This window comes from Fukomys damarensis, unplaced genomic scaffold (genome assembly GCF_012274545.1).
Source record: "Fukomys damarensis isolate Sample0158 unplaced genomic scaffold, DMR_v1.0_HiC HiC_scaffold_35, whole genome shotgun sequence".
Classification (NCBI taxonomy): Eukaryota; Metazoa; Chordata; class Mammalia; order Rodentia; family Bathyergidae; genus Fukomys; species Fukomys damarensis.
In genome coordinates, this window is record NW_022900947.1 from 31148678 (window position 1) to 31161667 (window position 12990).

The following is a 12990-nucleotide window of genomic DNA, read 5'->3' on the forward strand; positions in this document are numbered from 1 at the left end:
ACCCTTGCCAGCACAGCCATGGACACACTTGGCAGAGGGACTGCCACAGGCAAACTGGAAGCACAAGTTCTCACCTATCTGAAGCCCTGGAGGTGAGGTCACCTGTAACCTCACCAACATAAAAGGCCACCAGGGAGTCTGCCTCTTTCTCTCCTCATCAAGGATGACACCTTTCAAACAGAACCTGGCTGTCATTGAGCAATGAGTTGCTTATTGTAGCTTAGCCTCTCCAACCCTTACAAAATAAAACCCAGTGACAAAATGACCCGTCTTTGCATATTTCCATCTCTTCTCAGCCAAGGTTCCTTCCGGCACCAGCCAGGGTTCCTACAGCAGACAAGTGATGTGTGCAAGTACTACAACTAGGGGAGGTTTAGCAGGGGTCAGTGGGCTTGTAGAGAAACACAAGCAGGCCTAGCAGAGTGATTTGTGCTCAGAGTCTAAGGGCAGGCAGCAGGCAGGGGTCACCTGAACCCAGGAGAGGGAGCTGCTGGCTCTGGTTCAGGGCATGTGGCTGACCCCACTGGAAAGGACCTGGGGAACTGTACACCACCACCACCTCTCTGTCCCTCCTCCCAGGGCTTGCCAACGGCCAAACATGAGTCTGGGAGTGTGTCGGTGTCGCCACTGTGTACCTGGGACAGAGAGCAGAGTGAATGAACAGGAGGGACAAAGGGGAAGCATCTACATGGTCCCTTACTCTTGCCTTCACTCTACATTTAAAAACTGACTTCTGGACCAGGTGTGGTGGTGCACACCTATAATCCCAGCACTGTGGGAGGCTGAGGCAGGAGACTCTCCTGGGTGAGACCAGCATGGGCAATTTAGCGAGCCTCTGTCTGAAAATAAAATTTTTAAAAGGACCAAAGATATAGCTCAGTGCTAGAGTGTCTGCCTAGCATGTATCAGGGCTGGGTTAAATCCCAGCAAGCCAAACAAACAAACAAACAAATGAACCTGACTTCTGTTCTCTCTAGTCGACTGAGATGGCTGTTGTCACGATCAGGTGGAACTTGGTATCTGCCAAGTCCATGGTGCCTTGAGACTCCTCTGCTCCTTTCAGCCCAGCTGAGCGAGCCCTTTTGCTTAGAACACTTCTGCTGCTTTACCAGTTTCTGCTTACTAAGTGACTCATTCTCAGGGACCCGGCTGGCCAAATCCACCTCTTCTGGTAAAGATCGGTGGCCCTCAGTGTCCTGCTCTTAGCTCTCTGTCCCCTCTGGTGTTTACTGCTACTGCCATCACCGTCCTGTTGGTTCTCAAAACCACCCTTTCGGTCTCAGTCTCCTTTTAGCTTCAAACTCCATATGGTGTCAGCTAGGAATCTCCACTTATGTGACTCAGGCCTTCGAACTGAATACCTCCCTAACTCAGCTCATGCTCGACGTCGTCCTGTCTCCTCCTGCTCCTGTGCTCCTTTGTTGTTTCATGGTGTGCTATCCACTCCATGCTTAGGCTAGAAATCGGGCAGGCGCTCGCACTGGGTTCTTAGCTGACTCGGCACCAAACCAATCACTGCTCCTGTCAGTTCTACTTCTCAGGTGTTTTCAAATCTGTCCACTTTGTTCTAGGGCCCCGATAACGGGTTTATTTCAGGTCTTGTCTTTGCCTAGATTGTTGCAGTGGTCCCTAACTGGACCCCCGGGTTCCAGTTTGTCTCTTCTCCCTGTACCCTACTCATACAAAACTGATCTTGTAATTCTTCCACTTGGAACTTTTAAATGGCAAACAAAATGCCTACAGGGTGAAAATCCAACTGCCTTAATATGATACAAAAGTGATTAAAAAAAGAGATTAAAAGTGTGTATGTGCGTGTGCTTTGCACCTCTAGGAAGAGGTGTCCTGTGCTCACCCTGAGAGCACAAATTACCTTCTTGGCATAGAAAGTAGCAGTCCTCCTACCTCTTTCAGAGGAAGTAATGAGATCTCTTCTGTAGTGAGGGTCTGAGACCCCTGAGGGCAGGCAGGGTCTTGTCGTGGAAAGGGATATAGAAATAAGATCCTTGGTGTTTGAAGGTTAAAAAAAGAAAAAGCAGAGCTGGCTTTTCGCCCTGGCATGTGACTCAAGCTGGGTTAGACACGTCGTGCCTTCACCTGAGGCCATGAATCTTGAAGTTTATTCGGAGAAACGAATACCGAATATCAATAGCTAAGAAAAATGTGCGCAAGAAGGTTACTTAGGATTCTTGCCTGAGAAGAAATCAGAGGTCACGGTAAGCAAACCAAACTGCAATTGGGCTAAAAATAGGCCAGAAAAAAAAAATCAGTGGAAATCGGTAAAGAATCCAGAATAAATCCCAGTCATGTGAGAAGTGAATATAAGAGGGAGGAAGTAGTTTTAGGCCTGTGATTTATACAAGAAAAAAATTAATGTAAGATGGATTAAAAATTCAAGTGTAAAAAGACTCCAGCACTGTAGTCTCTGCCTCGGTCTCCGCATGGTATTTCCCCAAATGTCTCTGTTTCTGGGCCCACATTTCTTTCTTATCAAAGGACAGCAGTCCCTGGCTGAGAACCCACCCTATTTCTAAGCAGGATCACATTTACAAATATCAGGGGTCATCGGCAGGTTTTTTGGAGAACAGTTCAAGCTTACAGAAGGCATGCAGTAGATACCTGAAGAAATACTTGTTTAATTTCATGGAAGTTACAAAATCTTCACAGAGAGAGGAACATTCCTAGAAATTTTAACGAGCCACTAAGTTTTAACTATCTAAGGAATAGTGTAATAAAAAGCAAACGTAGACTGCTTTGTAGCCAATGTATGACAACTGGTAGAAGTGAATTAATGATAATAAAATAAGCAAGTATGACTCTAATTTCTCATTCTTTATGGCTGAGTAGTATTCCATTTTATAGAAAAACTACATCTTCTTTATCCAATTTCCAACAGATGGGCAGATGGGCTGTTTCCAAGTTTTAGCTATTACAAACTGTGCCGCTATAAACATAGGTGTGCATATGTCACTGTGATATGATTCTTTTAATTCTTTTGGAAAGATATCCAGCAGAGGGATGTCTGGGTGGAATGGAACCTCTAGTCCCAACTCTTTGAGGTATCTCCATATTGATTTCCATAGTGGTTGCACTAGTCTGCACTCCCACCAACAATGGAGAAGGGTTCCTTTCTCCCCACAACCCTGCCAACATTTGTCATTGTGTGACTTCTTGATAGCAGCCATTCTTTGTGGGGTGAGGTGGATTCTCTGTGTTGTTTTCATCTGCATCTCTCGAATGACCAGTGATGTGGAACATTTTTTCATATATTTACTTGCTGCTTTCACTTCTTTGTCTGAGAAATGTCTGTTCATCTCAGATGCCCATTTTTGAAATGGGTATTTATATTTGGGGGTGCTGATTGTTTTGAGTTCTTTTTATATTGTAGATAAGAATCCTTTGTCTGAGGAGCAGCTGGTAAAAATTTTTCCCACATTGTAGGTTGTCTCTTAGTTCTGTTGATGGTTTCTTTTGCAGTGCAGAAGCTTTTAAATAAGATGAGGTCCCAGTTGTTGATTCTTTCTACTAGTTCCCGTGCATTCATAGGAAAATGGGTACATATTGAGGATATACTCTTAAGTGAAATAAATAAGTCACACATGTATAAATACCAAATAGTTTCTCTGGTGTGAAAAACTATAATAGTACATAAGATCCTAATGGGATAATTAATAATATGAAATAGGAAGAAAAGGGCTAAAGGTGTAGGGAAAGTGGGAAGGGTAGAGGAAAGGGAATAAGGGAAAAGAAAAAATATGAGAAAATGAAAAAATGGAAATAAAGTGTTTGTAAATGGGGACGGGAGGAGGGGGTGAAGGGAGGGCAGGGACAAGGGGAAAAAATGAGAACCAACACCTGTCATGCAAAGGTACAGGATCCCAGTAATGAATGTAACTGTATTGTATACCTAGATTGTACCAATAAACCCAATAAAAAGCAAAAAAATTATAAGATCACAAAACTAACTGAAATTAAACATATTTATATTTCCAACCCAAATAGTCATTAATGCTTTTCACTTTAAATTTTATTCTTAAAATAAAAATTGAGAGCACCCAAAATAAAATAAAGTAAGCAAGTATGAGGAGGTAAAAATGGGGATGGGGATTAGGAGAGGTATAAAATATAATAGAAGATTTTTTCCTTCTTACATGTTACCTTATCCAGGTCATGAAAACATAATTTCTACTTTACATAGTTTATACCTTAATTGATTTAGAAATAAATGACTCACCACACATTGAAAGTACAGGATTAGGATTATTCAGGACTAGAATCATATTCTCAAGTCAAGAAAGTGTCACTACTTCTAGGAGACCCAGAAGAATGGAGAAGAGTCTTTGTTTCCAAGAAAGAACATTCCAGTAGCTATTTTCATTAGCCAAATTCAGGAAACAAAGCTGATGAACTCTTGGCTGGTAGAAATATGTACAATTTAGTGTGAGAAAGATGTGAAGGGAGCTCAAATAAAAAAACAAAACAAAACAGAGAAACACTATGGGGAAGGGCAAGAGACAATGTGGTGATTCAGAACTCAAACAGCAAAATAACCCAGGGTTTTCACAGTAACAATGAAAGTCTGATTCTTCTCTGGGTTTGAGGGAATGGCACTCTAACAAATTCTGTCTGGAAGCTCCCCTCTCTGGATTTGACCTAAGAAAGGATTTCCTTCACCCTGATTAGAGTGTGGTTAGAGCCTCTGTCTTTTTAGTCACTTACAGAACAGCAGGTTCCACTCTTGAGAAGTTGCCACAGACACCTAAAGCAAATAAATCACCTCGTTTAAGACCTTGGAGATTCGAAGCAGGGCTTTCTACCTCCTCCCCTAAGAGTCTAAGGCCAGGATGAAGGGAATTCCTGACCAGAGTGGATGCTATCGGCCGTGTTTTCTTAATTAACTCAATCAGTAATACATGACTGCAGTGGTCACTGAACAGGTGCAGGGATTCAGATCTAGCCCACAGGTGTCCCTGTAATCCATAAAACCCTACCTGCAGAAAGGGATTTCTCTTGTTCTGTGCCAACTACCTTGAATTCTTAATGGCTGGTTTTGAGGGAAGTAATTTAAGCTCTAAGCCTAGCTAAGCTATCACAGGTAATATAGCTGTAGAACATATAGCAATTGAGATTCTCACATCAGATTACTGGGCCAAGGTCCAGTGAGCAGCTACTAGTCAGAGAGATGGCCGACATCCAGATGCTCTTTGTCCCTGGGAGGGACTCAGCCATCCAATCCCTGCCCCATCTTGGGCAATGTCCTAGGCTCAAAGATACAGAACCTAGGGATTTCTCATTTTTGTTTCTTTGTTTGTTTTTTAAGGCAGGGTCTCCTTTTGTAATTCAGACTGGCCCTGAACTCACTGTGTAGCCCAGGCTGGCCTTGAGCCCACAGCAATCTTCCTGCCTCAGCCTCCTGAGTGCTGGGATTGTGGGCGAGCACCACCACACCTGGCTGTAATTAAAAAAAATTTTTTTGTAACATTTGGTTCAATCCTTCCTAAGAGAACAAAGCTGTGACTTTTTTCATTGTTCTGAAAGAAGTTCTATAAGTGGAACAAGTGCTATATTTAAAAAAAAAAAAAAGCTTTGCAGAGAGAAAGAGTTAAGTGTAATAAATGTCCCCCCTACTTTTATTAAGAGACAAAATCTTTCCCAGAGGCCCCAGCAGAATTCCTTCTGCATCTCATTGGCTGAGATTTGATCACATCTGGACCAATCACTGACAAAGTGTAGGTTTCCGTGACTCACTTTAGCACAATCAGATTAATTCCCTAGAGCGTATGTGTAGGGGCGCACTTTACTCATTGTTGTTTCCCTATATCTGAATAAAAGCAGAGCTTTGTAGGCAAGGAAGATTTTGGTTGGGTTCCCAACAGTATAGATTATAATAACACTGGAAAAGAGTAGAAATAGGAGAACAATTACTTGCACACACTGCTCCTTATGTAACAGGGCAAACAAATTTCCTTCTGCTGTGCCCAAGTCTGTGTCAACCTTGAATGGGGAGCGGTCCTCTCAGAGTCCACGAAGGCTGCAGGTAGCTCAGTTACAGCCCTACCATCAAGCCCGAGCCCGATCAGCATGGTGTTGGCTCCTACAGTCAGCTGAAAATCTGAAACTTAAATTTTCCTCAGAATTCATCTGGAATGACGACCCAGAAGGGAGGAAAAAGAACTTTAGAAATTAAGAAAATGTGAACATTGGAAATGAGCAAAGCAAACTAAAGAAAGGTTAAATAAGACATTGAAACTATTTCCATCTTGAAGTCATTCTTAGTGATGGTGAATGGTGAGACATCGCCTAACAACGAGTGAAAGAGATAGCATAAGATGGAAGACACTGCTGCAAAGGTTAAAATGTTAGGCTCTTGAAATGCTGGGAATTCATTCTATTTTTGGATATAAAAATATGTGCGTGGTATCTTTAGTTACTTAATATAAAATCCATTTATCTTGCTTCCACCAAAATAAACAACACTGCATTGCAAAGGTGCCCAGTTTGTAACCTGCCACGAACACCTGGCCTAGTTGTGCCAGTGAGGTAGAAGATGCGAAAGGAGAAGCATTGGCATTCAGAAAGGTGGCCTTACCCACAGGCTGCCTGCTTCGTCCTCTGTGGACGTGGCCAGGTCCTTATTCCACTGATTTTCATGTCCTCTCGTGTAAAGTGGGAACCTCCTTTCCTATAGCATTTCTGGGCTTGATTTGCTATAGATCCTTGAGCCATGGTAGTCACCTTTAAGTTTGTTGGGAGCAGTTATTTTCTTTTTTATAAATGATTTTTATTAGTATATGTTTGTATTGCAGAATGAATCTGTTTTTCCTGGGTAACTATCCATACTGCATTGTAGTCCTTTCTACTTCACTACCAGCTCCATTTTCAATGTGTGGTCCCTGGATGAGCCCCTGGGCATACACCCTAAGCTGGTTAGATGTGCACATTCTAGGCCTCTGCCTCAGACCCACTGCATCAGAAACTGAAGTGAGCCGGCGTGGTGGCCCACACCTGTAGTCCCAGCATTCTGGGTCACAAATTCAGCCCAGTCCGGGCCTCTTATCAACTTAATGGGATCCTGTTTAAAAAATTAAAAAGGCTGGGCTGTAGCTCTAGTACAGGAAAAAAAAAAAGAACAGAAAAGAAAGAAAGAAAGAAAGGAAGGAAGGAAGGAAGGAAGGAAAGAAGGAAGGAAGGAAGGAAGGGGTGGACCCAACAATGAAAGCCTTAACAAACCTTCCTGGGACCTTGATGTGCCCTTCGGCTTGACAGCCAGTAAGGAAGAGCAAGGGCCATGAGCCAGACTGCCCAGGCGTGCAGCCAACTCAGCTGTCTGCTCTCTGTTGCCTTGAGCAAGCTGGTCACCTTGCCTGTGCCTCAACTTCCCACTCGGACCATGACACAGCAGTTCCTTCCTTCGACCCCTGAGAGCTGCTGAGGATCGAATACAATCACGTCTACAAAGCTCGAGCCTCCAGTCAGCGTGTGACAGGCTGGTGATTAGCAGTCCTTTGGCAGCTCTTCTGCTGGGACATTTCCAGGGCAAGAGTGAGAGGTGAGGCCTTGGCCTCCCAGCCCCTCCTCGCATTCTGTAGTTTCTGCTCCGCTACGACTCAAACTGGTTTAAAGAATCTTGGGAGGTGAGGGTTGTGTCAAAAAAAAGCAGGGGCGTGTCTTTGCTTAGCCTTGTCAAGTTGAGACCTTCAGTGAGCTGCTTCTACCACCTTTGAACTGTTTGTTGTTGTGGAGCTCAGAGTTCAAACCAGGTTGAACTTGTCCTGTGAATTCAATCTTATTTTTTAAATGCTCATCTATTTTTCTTAATGGAGAAGTAATCAATCCCTGAGTTCAATCACTAGCACTGTGTGTGCTCACAGAGAAACTTAATTTAGAAAATGAAAAGCACAGTAGGGCCGGGGATTTAGCTCAGTGGTGCTGCTGCCTGCCTTACAAGTGCAACGTCCTGAGTTTGATCCCCAATACCAAAAAAAAAAAAAAAAAAAAAAAAAAAAAGCATACTGAATTGGGCATGGCGGCACACACTTGTAATCCCCAAGGTACCGGAGGCAGGAAGAATGCATGTTCTAGGTGAGCCTGGGCAATTTAGTGAGACACTCTGTCAAAGTGAACATTTAAAAGGGCCAAGGATGTAACTTAGTGGCAGACTGCTTGCTTAGCATGCAGAAGGCCCTGGGTTCTAGCCCTAGGATCAGAAAACAAACAAACAAACAAACAAACAGAAACCCTCAAACTAAAAGGAGGTATTCAGAAAAGACAAATCTCATACTGACAAAAAATATAATGGCAAGCTGTACAAGGTGGCACATGCCTGTAATCTTTGCATTTGGGAGGCTGAGGCGAGAGGATCATGCAAGTTGGTTCCCATCCTGGGTTACATAGTGAGTTCAAAGTCAGCTTAGACTACATAGGGAGACCCTGTCTCAAAAATGAAAACAAAAAACCATGACGCATGACTCTAGGATAGAGAGCCCGTGCCCTAGATGATGATTATTACGTATTATTAATTTTGTAATATTTCATCAAGCTACTCACTTAAGCAGTTTTATGTCATATTTCTCAATAAAAATAAACTGGGGCAATGTATAAGAATGATATACAATTAAAAACAATAAATTATGAGCCTAAAAAGCTGTCCAGCAATAATCACTATCAATGATTTTGCATATTTTCTTTCTTTTCTCCCCCACATAGTTCTGTAATCTGTTATTCACTCAACCAGTATTTCCAGAGCAGTATTTTAGGTGCTGGGGTAAGTGGTCAGTTGCATGTTTTTGGAAAGCTAATTACCCTCAAAATTAACAGCTTAGGTCATCTCTTCTTTCTTCTCTCACAGTTTCTTTAGGTCAGGAGCCTGGGCTGGCTTGCCACGGAACCTCTGATTAAGATCCCAGGAGCATGCAGTCCCATGGGCCATGGTCTCACATGAAGATTCAGAAGGGGTCCATTTCCACACTCACTGGTGTTAAACTGAGGACCTGGGTTTCTTGCTGGCAGTGGGCTGGAGCTCATCTCTGGTTCCTCGATACCTAGGTGTTTCCATGGGGCAACTGGTCCCTTGGTGTCTGCCCTTGCAAGAGACCTAGTATCTGTTCTTACCCTAGCAGTGAGAGGGACTTTCCCGTTGAAATGGAAATGGGACATTGAAGGTCCTGATTATCATTTCCTCAGAATGTTTGTATTTAGAGACTGGACCTTTAAAGAGGTGATAAAGGGGGCCCGGGGCTTTAGCTCAGTGGTGCTGCTACCTGTCTTGCAAGCACAAGGACCTAAGTTCGATTCCAGGTACCAAAAAAAAAAAAAAAAAAAAAAAAAAAAAAAAAAAAAAAAAAAGAAAAAAAAAAAAAGAAATTAAAAAAATAAATAAAGAGGTGATAAAGGTTAAATGATAACAGTGGGGCCTTAATGCAATATGATTTGTGTCCTTATAAAAAGAGGAAGAAAGCCTGGTGCGGTGAAGTGCAACTATAGTACCTCAGTACTCGGGAGGCTGAGGCAAGAGGATCCCTGTGAGTTTGAGGCCTGCCTGAAAGACATAGTGAGATCCTGTGTCAAAAAACCAAAAAGGAGAGAGAGAGAGAGGAGATGAGGGCTGGAGGTGGGGGTGTAGCTCAGTGGTAGACCATCTGTCTAATGTGTAAAGTCCTATGTTTGATCCCCAGTGCCAGGAAAAAGAATAAAGGCAGAGACACCAGGGATTCTTTCCACTCTTTTTTTTTCAGATTTCAGAATTGTGAGAAAACAAGTGTAAGCCACTGGTGCGTGGTACTTCTCTGTGATGGCCTTAGTACCCATGCACTCAGGTTAGTCTTCTCCTTACCACTCTTCCACTCTCTTCCTTGTTAAAGCCTAAGGCCTTATATTGTCCTACAGAGGCCTAAACCCTTTAGCCCTATCTCCTCTCTTTCTGCCCACCCCCAGCCTTACTTCCTGCTCCTCTCTGCTCTGCTCTTTCTGTTCGAGCCACTCAGCACCTTTCCCTTTTGTTGAACCCAGCAGCCACCTTTTAGCCTCAGGTCCTTTGCACTTCCAGACAACCCTGCTGAGAAGCCCTTTCCCTAGATGCCTGCTTTTCCTCCCGTTTCCACTACTCCCTTGCCCCAGGCCATCCCAAGGAAGAGAGCACTGACTACTCTAATGCCCTCTTCTCTCTGGCTTCATTTTCCTTTGTTGTTCTTACCAGCCATGTAAACACCATATTTTAAAATTTTTTGCCTCTCAGGCTAAAGTGAGGTGGTGGGCTTCTCACTGAGCAGTCTTTCACACCATACCTGCCCCGTGGCTACTTCTTGCTGGATACAGAATTCAACAGGCAGGAAAAAGAAAAAATTAAATGCATTTCATTATTAATGTTACAGAATGCTTCCACCACTTATGTGTACTCCTTTAGGTTTTGTCTTATGTGCATTCTTTGGCCGTGTTTAAAAATTAGGGTTCACAAAAAACACGTCTCTAAGGTGCTAGTCTTCTTCTCCAGATGCTACTCCCCAGCATGAGTTATATATTAAGGAGATAAACCCTCTGTTGTCTCTTGTAACATATGAAGTTTGTATCAATAGCCTTTATGGATTCTTAGGCAAAATAATCTATGTTTATGTAGTTAAATCGACTGCGAGTTCTTTCTCTGAGGTAAGCGTAGTCAGAAAGCAGGGGTTTTGATAATTCTGTCCATCTCCCAGGAAATTCCCTCATCTTATTTCCAGGGACATCACTGATGAGCATTCATGTGACACTTACTCTCTGGGTAGGTGACTGTTAGCTGTTTTCCTGGAGAGAGTGTCTGTTAGGAGTTTTATAACAATGGTCACAAATGGATTTTGTCCTGGTGAAACTATAATTGTCAGCATATAGTCAAGCGGATTTAGGATGTTTTAAAAGATTGCCCTCCAGGGACCAGTCCCACAAGACTGGCTTGGGGTGTGTGGCTGATGGTCCACTTTAGCAGCAAAGTACAGCAGTTTCTCATTTTCTTAACTACCTTCCCTTCATCCCCCACTCTAACCCCAAAGTGCTTTGTATTCTCTGGCAAAAGATGAAATGGAAGTACAAAAATGCCTGAGGAATGTGCTAAAATTTATTCACCCAGGAAAGGGGTGATATTCAGAACTTTCAGTAACTAGCTTGACGTTGCTAGCAAAGAGAATGAATGTCAACCAATCACAGGAGATACACATGTGAAGTCTACCCAATCAGAACAGGAGCCAGGTGTAAATGATAAGTATGGCCTCTCCCACCACTGAGACCTGCTCTTTAATGGGTGCACCAGGAGGTCCAAGTAGGTCCAGGTCTCCACTCTGGGTCACACCCTACTGTTGTCTCATCGGTGACCTGTGATAGCCAATTGCAAGCTCTTTCATGCTGTTCAGTAACCTCTTCTCTTTCCATCTCCAGCAAAGCAACCTGTGTCAGCTCTGGGCATGCAGTGTCATCGGCTGGGGGTGGGGGTTGGAAAGAAACAGTGTCAGGTGTGTCTGGGGCTGGACTGCTTACGAGTTCCATTAAGGTGAGACCCTTGCAAGGAAGTAGCTCAGAGCAGCTGTCTACATAAGGGTGATAGCACTCAGCAACCTTCAAGGTCTTCTTGAAAATGTGCAAGGTATTCTCTTCTTGAAGGAATGGGCCTGTGCTGGGAGAGGGGAAGTGTGGGAAAGCCAGGTATGGACCCACTGACAAACCAGGGTTTTTCACACACCATGGCCAGAGTCAGGCAGAGCTCTAGATGTACTTCAGACCCGAGTAGTTGAGTGACCCATAACTCACAGCTTTCCCTAAACTCCTTAGTCTGTAAAATGAGTAACAGTGCCCACTCCTTCAAAAGTATCTGTGGGGGCTAAAAGGACTCACACTGGTGTCCAGTTGCTGAGCACTGTGAATGAAACGATCATTCATTCGGTCAACATCCTCATCTTCATCTCAGTGATCTCAGAAACTTTGTAAAGTCCTGAAACACACACACACACACACACACACACACACACACACACACACACTCCACACGAAATAAAGACCCAAAGTAGGGATGCTCAAATACGTCTTCTGACTTCCAAAGTGCAGAGAAAGAGACAGTAGTGTGGTGAATCAGGGTTAGGAGAAGCAGAAACAAAGTCAGGGAAAGCTGCCACTGGAGGGGAACAGGCTACAGCACTGAAGATTCCCAAGGGGGAGCACAAGGAAGTTATAAGGAAGAGGCAGATTGCTTAACTTGGCTTTGGGAAGAAGAGACGAGCCCTTGGACAAGGGGTGTGGAGATCTGAGGACAGACTCAGGAGGAGGTTAACAGTGGCTATAAAATGCCAAAGTGGGTGGCACGTTTTCGAGTTAGAGGGCATCTCAATCTGTTGCATTTTTTTGCCTTGCTGTTTCATTGCCTATCTCCAGGAAGTCTAAGGCGGTCAGAGAACAGTGCCAAGTTGATGTCATCTTTTCTGTAGTTATCTTGACTAAAATGCTGTCTGACTGATGTTGGTCAGCACTGAGGAGGTGAGAGGAGAGAGGCCAGGTGAGGTGAGACGTGTGGGTGAGCAGGCTCACACCCTGCTGGACAAAACGGGAACACACAACCTGTTTGGAAAGCGCCTTGGCAGTGTTTCCCAGAATGCCTTACAGGGTCATGCACAGCCACTCCGAAGGCTGGGGCAGGAGGATGGCAAGTTCCAGGCCAGCCTGGGTGACTTAGCAAGACATCATCTCCAAATGAAAAGGAAAATGGGCTGGGGTAGCTCAGTGGCAGAGCGTTTGCTTAGCCCATGTGAGGTCTTGGCTTCAATCTCCAGCAGTACCCTCCCCCAGTCATCTATTTGGGTACAAACTTTGGAGCAGTATCCTATGGCAACGATCAGAGATTTGGCCAGTGAAAGAAAAGCTAATGGAGTTAATGTAACCAAAAGCACATATCAAGGGTCGGGGTCCAGCTCAGTGGCGCCACCACCCACCCCATGAGTGCAAGGTCTGAGTTTGAACCTTAGTACCAAAAAAAAAAAA